This window comes from Quercus suber, unplaced genomic scaffold, assembly GCF_002906115.3.
Source record: "Quercus suber isolate HL8 unplaced genomic scaffold, Cork oak 2.0 scaffold_308, whole genome shotgun sequence".
In the NCBI taxonomy this organism is placed as follows: domain Eukaryota; kingdom Viridiplantae; phylum Streptophyta; class Magnoliopsida; order Fagales; family Fagaceae; genus Quercus; species Quercus suber.
Window position 1 is genome coordinate 711,008 of NW_027069764.1, and position 10,359 is coordinate 721,366.

Here is a 10,359-nt window from a genome sequence, read left to right on the forward strand (position 1 = left end):
ATAAATTCATTGGTGTGCTTAAATTAATAGCTGAATAGGAAAAATTATTAGTGTTACATATCAATGGCAGATGGTGAAGTAATAGTAGAGGTTTTTTAAGATAATACCACAAAATTATAAGAATTTTTATTTATTGAAAGGTAAATTGCAAATTACAACTTTAAACTTTAAAGTTGGGAGTGTTTGGATTTTACACCCTGAAATTTCAGAATTTAGATTTTACCCCCTAAAATTTGGGTGTGTTTGAATTTTACACTTTGATATTCTAAAATTTGGATTTTACCGCCTAAAATTTGGAAGTGTTTGGATTTGACACTCTAAAGTTTGGGAAGTATTTGAATTTTATATTCCAAAATTTCAAAATTTAGGAGTGCAAAATCCAAATCTTTAAAACTTTAGGAGGTAAATTATACATTCTAAAACGTCAAAATGTAAAATTTAAACATTCTCAAACTTCAAGAGAGTAAAATTCAAATTTCAAAATATCAAGGTGTAAAATTCAAATATCCTTAAACTTTAAGGATATAATTTACAATTTACCGAAACTAAAATCTTGAATATAATAATTTCTTTTTTTCTTTTTTTTCGTGTATAGCTTACTATACAAAGATTGTAGAAATAAAAATAAGGGTAAAATATCATTTTCGTCCCTAAACTATCACAAAAGTTCGTTTTTCGTCCCTAAACTTTCAAAAGTTCTATTTTCGTCCCTAAACTATCACAAAAGTTCGTTTTTCGTCCTTAAACTTTCAAAAGTTCTATTTTCGTCCCTAAACTTTCAAAAGTTCTGACGGAGTGCTGACGTGGCTTTATAGAGTACTGACGTGGGAGGGACGAAAATCAATACGTTTGGAAAAATTTAAGGACGAAAATAGAACTTTTAAAAGTTTAGGGACAAAACGAACTTTTGTGATAGTTTAGGGACGAAAATAAAACTTTTAAAAGTTTAGGGACGAAAAACAAATTTTTGTGATAGTTTAGGGACAAAAATGATATTTTATCCTAAAATAATTTGCGAAAAAAAAAAAAAAACACAAAACTTAGTCAAAAAGATGAAAGACTAGAGTCAACTGCCGTATAGACTTATTAGTACCGTCTCGGTGGTCGTGAGTGGGATGATGACAAAATTAATAAGGACACGTGGAGAATACTCCAAAATCCCAAAGTCAGTTACAGCTGTCCATTTGTCCTCGCTTAAATTATAAGCAGCATATTGCCTATTTTCCCTATTATTTATACGTCTTACTGAATTATATACTTTTTATATTTTTTTTATTAAATGTAAAGTTTATGTGAGTCACCTCTTTGTATTTTTACATTTTATTTACGGTACTTTTGATAAAAAATTTATAGTAAAATATTAAATAAATTGTTTCAAAATAGATACTAAGAGTCAAGACAAATGAACACTTAAACTCAATCATTTTTTTTTTCTCATGTTTAATTATTCTTTTGTTTTAGCATATTTTATTCGGGTAAGTTGATTTTCTAGCCTAGGAATTTTAAAGATATTTTTATAATTTTTATTTTTAATAACCCTAAAGAATAGAGAGCAATTCTAAATTTTAGGATAATTTCTCAAATTTATGGTGAATTCTAGAACGGTGGAATTCACCATAAATTTGAAGTGTTTTAACTCCTTCCTATGTGATTTCAATGCTAAATAAGAACGTCACTCAAATCATTCAACATGATTCTCCTCCTACATATTGGTCTATTCTAAATGTCATTCAAGTCATTTGAAATGTCTCATTAATGCTTGCGAAACTTCTAAAATTTCTAACTGATTATTGAAGTAGACGCTACGTTAACTCCTTTGGTCCTTCCTATGTGATTTTCTAGGACAATGCTGAAACTATCATTCAAATTTCCATTGAAGTGTTTTAACTCCTTCCTATGGGATTTCAGTACTAATTAAGAACATCACTCAAACCATTCAACAAGATTCTCCTCCTACATATTGGTCTATTCTAAATGTTGTTCAAGTCATTTGAAATGTCTCATTAATGCTTGCAAAGCTTCTAAAAATTTATAATTGATTATTGAAATAGACACTACATTAACTCATTTTGTCCTTCCTATGTGATTTTCTAGGACAATGCTAAAAGTGTCATTCAAATTTCCATTGAAGTGTTTTAACTCTCGCTCAATTGACCAATACCCCCTAGGTATAGTGAAATTAAACTCACTATACCTGATTTTCAAAAAATGACACTCTGGCCTCAAATTATCAAAATAATTGAAACTTTGCCCTCTTTTGAAATTATTTTGAGAGCATAATGCCAATTATTTTGATCATTTTGGCACAAATTGTCATTTCTTGAAAATTTGGTATAATGAGCATAATTTTGCTATAGTTTAAGGGTGTAAGTATAATTTATCCTAAAAAGTATAATAATCCTAAAATATTTCCTAAGTAGACGCTACGTCAACTCCTTCCTACATGATTTCTGAGGCTAAAAATGTCGTCCAAGCAATTTAACAAGACTCTCCCACCACATATTAGTCTATTTAAAATGTCATTCAAATCATTTGAAATGTCTCACTAATGCTTGAGAATTTTCTTCAAATTCCCAATTATTCCATGGGATTATCGAAGTAAACGCTACATAACTCCTCCTTGTATGATTTTCTAAGATAATGCTAAGAAGGTCTATTCAAATTGTAGTCGGAAGTCATTCCACGTCTGTTAATGTATTTAAAATATCCTAGAAGACGTCAAGACTCTCGTTGCCTTCCATTTGTATGTGATTTGTAAACTTTGTCAATAAGGCCAATCATATTATCATACCTTTATTTTCCTTGCCGTTAGGGTCTTTTCGTGGAGCCCGGAGGCCATTCTCTTCCTGATGAAATTGTTTGTTCTGAAAGGAAAGATGATCCTTTTCTTTGATTTAATAATATTAATATACGAAGAAAAAAAAATTACTACTTTAATCAAACAATCAATTTCTTATATTCGCTCATGACTAATGGGGAATAACTTTGATTTATACTATAGACATATAATATAGAAAATAATAATACAGAATTATTTTCTATTTATTAGATTTAATTTTAATTGTTTGTCAGTGTTAGATTGAGATTTAAAATTATAAATTCATTGGTGTGCTTAAATGAATGGCTGAATAAGAAAAATTATTACTGTTACATGTCAATGACAGACAGTGAAGGAATTGTAGAGATTTTTTTAGATAATACCACAAAATTATAAGAATTTTTATATATTTCGAAAGTAAATTGCAAATTACACCCTTAAAGTTAGAAAATGTCACCCCTAAAGTTGGAAAATGTTTGGATTTTATACTTTAAAATTTTAGAATTTAGATTTTACTCTCTAAAATTTGAGAGTGTTTGAATTTTATACCCTAGGATTCTAGAATTTGGATTTTAACCCCTAAAATTTGGGAGTGTTTGGATTTGACATTCTAAAATTTGAGAAGTATTTGGATTTTACATCCTAGAGTTTCAAAATTTAAGGGTGTAAAATCCAAAACCTTAAAACTTTCGGAGGTAAATTTCACATTCTAAAATGCTAGGATATAAAATTCAAACACTTTCAAACTTCAGGGGGTAAAATTCAAATTCCAAATTATCAAGATGTAAAATTCAAATTCTTTCAAATTTTAAAGGTGTAATTTACAATTTACCCTTTATTAAAACTAAAATCTTGAAATATGATGAAAAAAAAAAAATCCGTGTAAAGCTTACGATGCAAAGATTGTAGAAATAAAAGTAATTTGCAAAAAAAAATTACACAAAACTAACAAAACTTAGTCAAAAAGGTGAAAGACTAGAGTCAACTACCGTTTAGACTTATTACTACCGTCCGATGGGTAGTGAGTGGGATGATGACAAAATTGACAAGGACACGCGGAGGATATTCCAAAATCCCAAAGTCGTTTACAGCTGTCCAATAAGCCTGAATATGGCCCGCCTATTTGCCCTCTGTTAAATTATATGAAAATGCTAACGAGTGCACTTAAAACACTGGTTAATAATTCATTTAAAAAAAGTTTTTATAGGAAATAAAAAAAATAAAAAATATAATTAATGTTTTGACAGTTTTTTTCATTTTCCATAAAAGTAGTATCAAAATTTTCATAAAATAGATTATTAAAGAGTACTCTAAGGGCACTTGTTAGCATGACTTTAAATTATAAGGTGATTAAAAGAAAAAAAAAATTTAAAATTTTAAAAAATATGAAAATACAAAATAAAAGTACTTATATGTAGTTATGTACGTAAGCCTTGCAATAAATTACTACAATTTATTATACGAAATTGCTAACGAGTGTCCTTAGAACACTGGTTAATAATCCATTTACAGAAAGTTTTTATGAGAAATGAAAAACATAATTAATATTTTGACAGTTTTTTTCATTTCCCATAAAAGTAGTATTAAAATTTTTCTAAAATAGATTATTAAAGAGTAGCCTAAAAGCACTCGTTAGCATAACCTTAAATTATAAACTGGTTAAAAGAAAAAAAAATTTAAAAAAATACGAAAATACAAAATAAAAGTACTTATATGTAGTTATGTACGTAGGCCTTGCAATAAATTACTACAATTTGGCAATCCTGTGAAAAAATTGAATTGATATTGCCAAATTCTAGATGCCTCAATTCCAGAGAATTCCATTACCAATTAATGCCCTGTCAGTAAAACTGTTAAAAGGCCACTTATTATTGGTTACTAATTTATTATGAGTCCTTTACCGCAAAAAAAAAAAAAAAAAAACTATGATTAATGGTTTCCGTGCAAAATTTTTTACCATCAAATAAAAAATATGATAATTACACGTACCAAAAACAAATTAGTATCTTAATTTGATAATTATAAATAATAATTATTAAAATTATAAAAAGAAAAAACTTATTAAGGTTATTGCTTATTACAAACAAAAAATTTACTATGGCTATTGGCTGGCTGGGTAATTGTAAATGTGATACTAAGAGCATTAGCATCCGAAGATACAAGGAAAAAAAAAAAAAAACATATTTTGCATCCTCAAACACTATTTTGTCAATTTTACTAACTTATTTTATAACTCACCCTACATCTCAGTTTTTATTTTTATGTACAATCCAATAAAATAATATAAACTATCTAATAAAATAATATTATTCTCCTTTTTTTTTCCCACTCAATTTTGCTCTAGCACACAACCACATATTAAAATAATTTTTTTTTACAACCTATGAATAATAAGGTTGCATATATGCAACCTGCAAATTTTTTTAAATTTACAAACCCAAATGGAGGGGATTTTGGGTGGCTTAAGTTGTAAAATAGCAACTAGGGGATGTTTACACCCCCAGCCCCCCCCAATGCTAGTGCTCTAATAAGAGTAAGTACAACTGTACGAGGTAACTAAGGCACCGTTTGGTTTAGAGTTAACTCAATTCTCAGTTCTCAATTTTCAATTCCTGTAACTCAAACCCAAAACTCATAACTCAATTTTCAAACTAAGTTTCACTCAAAAATTGCGAAACACATGTTTGGGTTGAGTTCTCAGTTACATATTTCTACCAATTTTCCCCAAACCCGTGGACCCCACCATTGACAGTACCTAGTGCAACACTGTTGCTACCCGCAGCTTTGTTAACAAAAAAAATCTTCCACTCTTCCTCTCACCTTTCATTTCGGTGGTGTGGATTGACGCTGGGTTTGGTGTGGTGGTGTTGAGAAAGAGAAATGGGCGAATTTGCAACGGTAATATCAAGTTGACATGACAATACACCAGCTATGGGCTCCACGAGGTCTTCCATTTTACGAAAATTGCCACTGAGTTGGAGTTTGAGAAACAGAAAACAGCAAATCCCTGTTTCCAGTTTTCATCACTGATACTTAACCCAAACTGAGTTTGAGTGATGAAAACAGGGAGAGAAAATCAAGCCAAACACTCCAGTTCTCAGTGGGTCCCACACAATTCTCAGTTTGAGTGATGAGAACTCAATTTGTGTGATGAAAACAGGCTAATCCAAACATGCCCTAAGTGTTTTGACTTTGTGTTTTATTTTATTTTAAGAGAAGACTTTGTGTTGATTAGTGAATTAGTATCATAATTTTTTTATTGGGTAATATTAATATGATAACTCAAATATAAATTAATTGATCTAGTTCCTCCACCACAATGAACCTCAGTTAGATTCAGGCATAATACACTTTTTAGTTATTGGGGGAGCCCAACAAATAAATCTATTATAAAAGAGTTCGGTTTTATAAAAAAAATCGGTAGGTTCTCTACTATAATTGGTGGATTATTAAAATACATATAATTATTAGATTGATTGGCTCTTGACTTAACAAGTGCAAAAAAAGTGCATCAATGAGCTGATTTGCCTCCCTAAAAATATATTAAACTTCAGACCTATGGAAATCATGCAATTATTGAGCAGGAGCTCCGTCATAAGATTATTCAATGAATGGTCATCTAATTCCACATAAAAGAAAATTAATTCCAAGATTTAATTTGGTAATTCAAACAAAACTTATGGCTCCTCAGTCCTCTCTATCTAAGGATTTGTTTTTCTTGACTTTTGCTTGTTTTGTAAAATATATTATACTTTGTCGGAAGCTGTACAGGAATCGCAGACGATTCCCATGTAGACCTGGTACTGCCCAAAATTGTTTTTAGAATCAAACCCTTTTTTAATATTATTCTAGACGTTATTGTCGTAGTTCAACTAGGACCAAGTAGTAGTTCATCAAAAAAACTAGGACCAAGTAAAGCAGATAGAAATTTCCCTCTCATAAGTCTGAAATAACTAGGTTTAGGTCCAAATTTCCTATCTTTAGGTAATTTCATGCTAGATGTTTCTAAAATAAATATATTTTATTCTCCACTTTTGAAACGAGAGACGTGAGAGCCCTAGAAAGCTAGAACTAGGAGAGGGAATTGACAAACACAGGCCGTTCACTTCAACCCATGAGCATGACCAAACTGAACAACCTGATTTGACTGCCAACAAAGTTGATGCTAATATGTATATGGGTTCGGTTAATGTATGTCCACATACATTAATTATCTATTTTTAGAAAGTTTTTATTGAGAATTAAAAAAATTGTCAAATCTGTTAATTAATCTTTTTTTTTTTAATTTTTTTATAAAAAAATTTCTTAAAATGATTTACTAATATATACCATAATAGCACACGTTAGTAAAATCCTATGTATATTACCATAGTTTTTGTCAAGGGAAGGTAGGCAAGAAGTCTACAGAAAGTTCTATAAATATAAGAATTATTTTGAAGGTAGTTTTTCCTTTTTATCGTCTATTTTATATGAACTGGATTCAAGCTATATTTGATGTAACTTTAAACTATAGTACACCACTTAATATTTTTCTACATGAGTAGGATTAAATTTCTTCTTAACGATACATGCTTACAAAATTTCAAAATGATTTAAAATCAATAATTATGTCATTGATTAAATGTTTAAATTGCAAGTTTTTGTATTTAAAATTTTGCATAAAAAATGAGTTTTTATATAAGCTATAATTATGTCATCGATTCAAAAAATATTTTATGTTGAAACAAAGAATTATAACTATTTGTGGTTATAGTTTTGAAATATTATATTTTTATTAAAAAAAAAAAAAAAAAACTATGTAAACACGTTTAAAGAGGATAATGTAACGTTATATGAACTAATAAGAGCTAACCAATTAGTGAAGGTCTAAAAGGATAGTGTGCAAGGAATATATGAACAAGTGTTAGCTAAGTGTATAGCTACAATTAGACAAACATTATCATTTTTTTCCTTTCTTTTTATATAGGGCGGGGGATTTGAAAATGAAACCTGACGGTCTTTGTTAAAAATATGAAAAAAGTGCTAACCAATTAAGTTATAAAACTCTTAGCATGATAAATATTATCTTGGCTATGTTTGGTTGGAGGGATGAAAAAGTGGGAGTATAAAAACTGTTGAAATGATAGAAAAGTAAAAGCATAGAAAATATCAAAATATGTGTTTTCTATCATGTTTGTTTAGTAGAGTGGATGGAAGAGTTGAAGAATAAATAGTAAATTACTCTTATACTCTTATTATTGAAAGTAAAAGAATGAAAAGTGGGATAGTTTTGTACTATTCTTCTTAATGACATTTTCTCTTATCTTTTCTCCCTATTTTGGGAAAAAAAATGGTAGGCCCAAGTGAAAAACTCTATCCATCTCATTCTCTCCTCTCTGTGCACTTAAAAAAAAAAAAAAAAAAATCCTAGGACTACACATTTTTATGCTACAACTTTGCCACAAGTGTGATGTAGCAAACTGTGACTTGTTGAAAAAAGAAGTGGGTTTGTGCAAAAGTAAGATACAGTTACAATTTGCCGATAATTGTGGAAAATTGTGTAGTCAAGGCATAGGGGAAAAATGGGCATTTGTCCCTAATTTACAAACTATGCAACAAAATGTCACTGTTTTAAAATTATTTAGTAAAATATCCCTATTTTTTAAATTCGATTTTAACAAAATCGAGTTATGTGTAAAACTCGATATCCTCACAATCGAGTTATATGAATATTTTTAAGTGGAACTCGATATTTGTAATGTCAAGTTTCACTTAAATTTTCAAAAAAAAAAAATTAAGTGACAAAATATGCATAGAACTAAACATTATTAATGTCGAGTTTTCTTGTAATTCAATTTTGTTAAAATCAAGTTTCAAAAACAGATGCATTTTGCTAAATAATTTCAAAACAGTGACATTTTGATACATAATTTGTAAATTAGGGATAAATGTACATACTACAAGGTATAGTCCTAAAATTACCTACTTTCTACGTCTATTACTGTACACGCATCTATTTCTAATTGGTTAGCTCCCAGATTAGTGGAGTTCGTTGAGATTAGTGGAGTTAGTTACAGGCGCGCGGCTGTAACTATTACCAATAAATTCACTTCGTCCCCTTGTTTCTCCCTGTAAGTGTAAGAACAGACAAATTGAATAAGAATTAAGCTTCAGTCACCAATTTGTATAGCTTGTGTTTTTTTCCAGATACCCCGTGTTCCATACACATTGGTGGGGACAAGAAAGTCGAATTTAGCAACTGGAGTGGGTAACATGTCGACTGTCTCTCATAAAAAAATTAAAAAATTTAAAAAAAAAATGTCGGCTGTCGACATATTTAATGCCAGTATGAAAATGAAACCTTAGATTTATGTTGGGCGGGCCTCATTCAATTTAATGAATTTGCAGTTCCTATTAAAAGTGGACAGAAAAAAAAAAAAAGGCTCGACCGTCATGACTTAAATAGAGAGAATATAATATAAACACAATTTTAAATACTGATATAAACACAATTTTTGTGTTACAATCTTGATGTCATAGACTATAAATGATAAAGGAAAAAAAAATGGTAAACAATCGTTTATATTCTGCCATATAATATAAGTTGTGACACAAAAATTATGATTGCAACAGAATTTTAAATAATAATATCATTATATTTGACAGGCTAGTAATGAGAACGTGTATAATGGATCAAAGCCTAGACGAGATTCCCTATCTATGAAAAAAAAAAAAAAAAGTTTGACCTGATGATAACAAATCATTGCCTCGTTTTACACGCAATTTGACTCAATCAACCCAATTGCTACGTTGAATTTAACCACTCAAACTTGAGGAAAATACATCAACCCTAGATTGATTTCAGGTAAAACACAGAATTACCTAAACTTTTGAATGTAACATTAGACTTGTTTCTAATTTTGTTTCATGTTTAAATTATTAAAAGTCATGTTCACGAAATCATGAGTACTTTTAGAGTAATTGTTAATAAATTATATTAAGAAAATTTTCAACACCATTTACACGGAAAATATAAAAAAACTGTTAAGAATTTTTTTTTTGATAATTAAAAAATTAATTACTTTATTATTTTCCCATAAATGTTTTTAAAAATAATTCTTAAACTAATACCCTTAAAGCATTCGTTAACATTTCTCAATTATTAAACATTCCTGAAAAACAAATACTCATTTTTTTTTTTTGAGAAAGAAAAAAACAACAAATACTCATTGATTACTCATGCGATGATATAATGTCCATATTACCACACAATGTTTTGAGTGTAACACATAATTCTTAAAGATAAATATTACCATATAATTAAAATTTCACATATAAGAAAGTTTTAAAAAATATTTAAACGTCACACTCAAAACCCCAAATAATCGTGTTTTTCGGAGAAATCACCCAGGATTTTGTATACTATTTTTATTTTTATTTTTATGGGATTTTGTATACTATTTTTCTCCTATTATTGTTGCCATTTGTTTACCCACATTACCAAATTAGAGTACCATTCAAAGTCAAGCTCACAGAATAAGAGAGTCACATGCCCCAGCAAC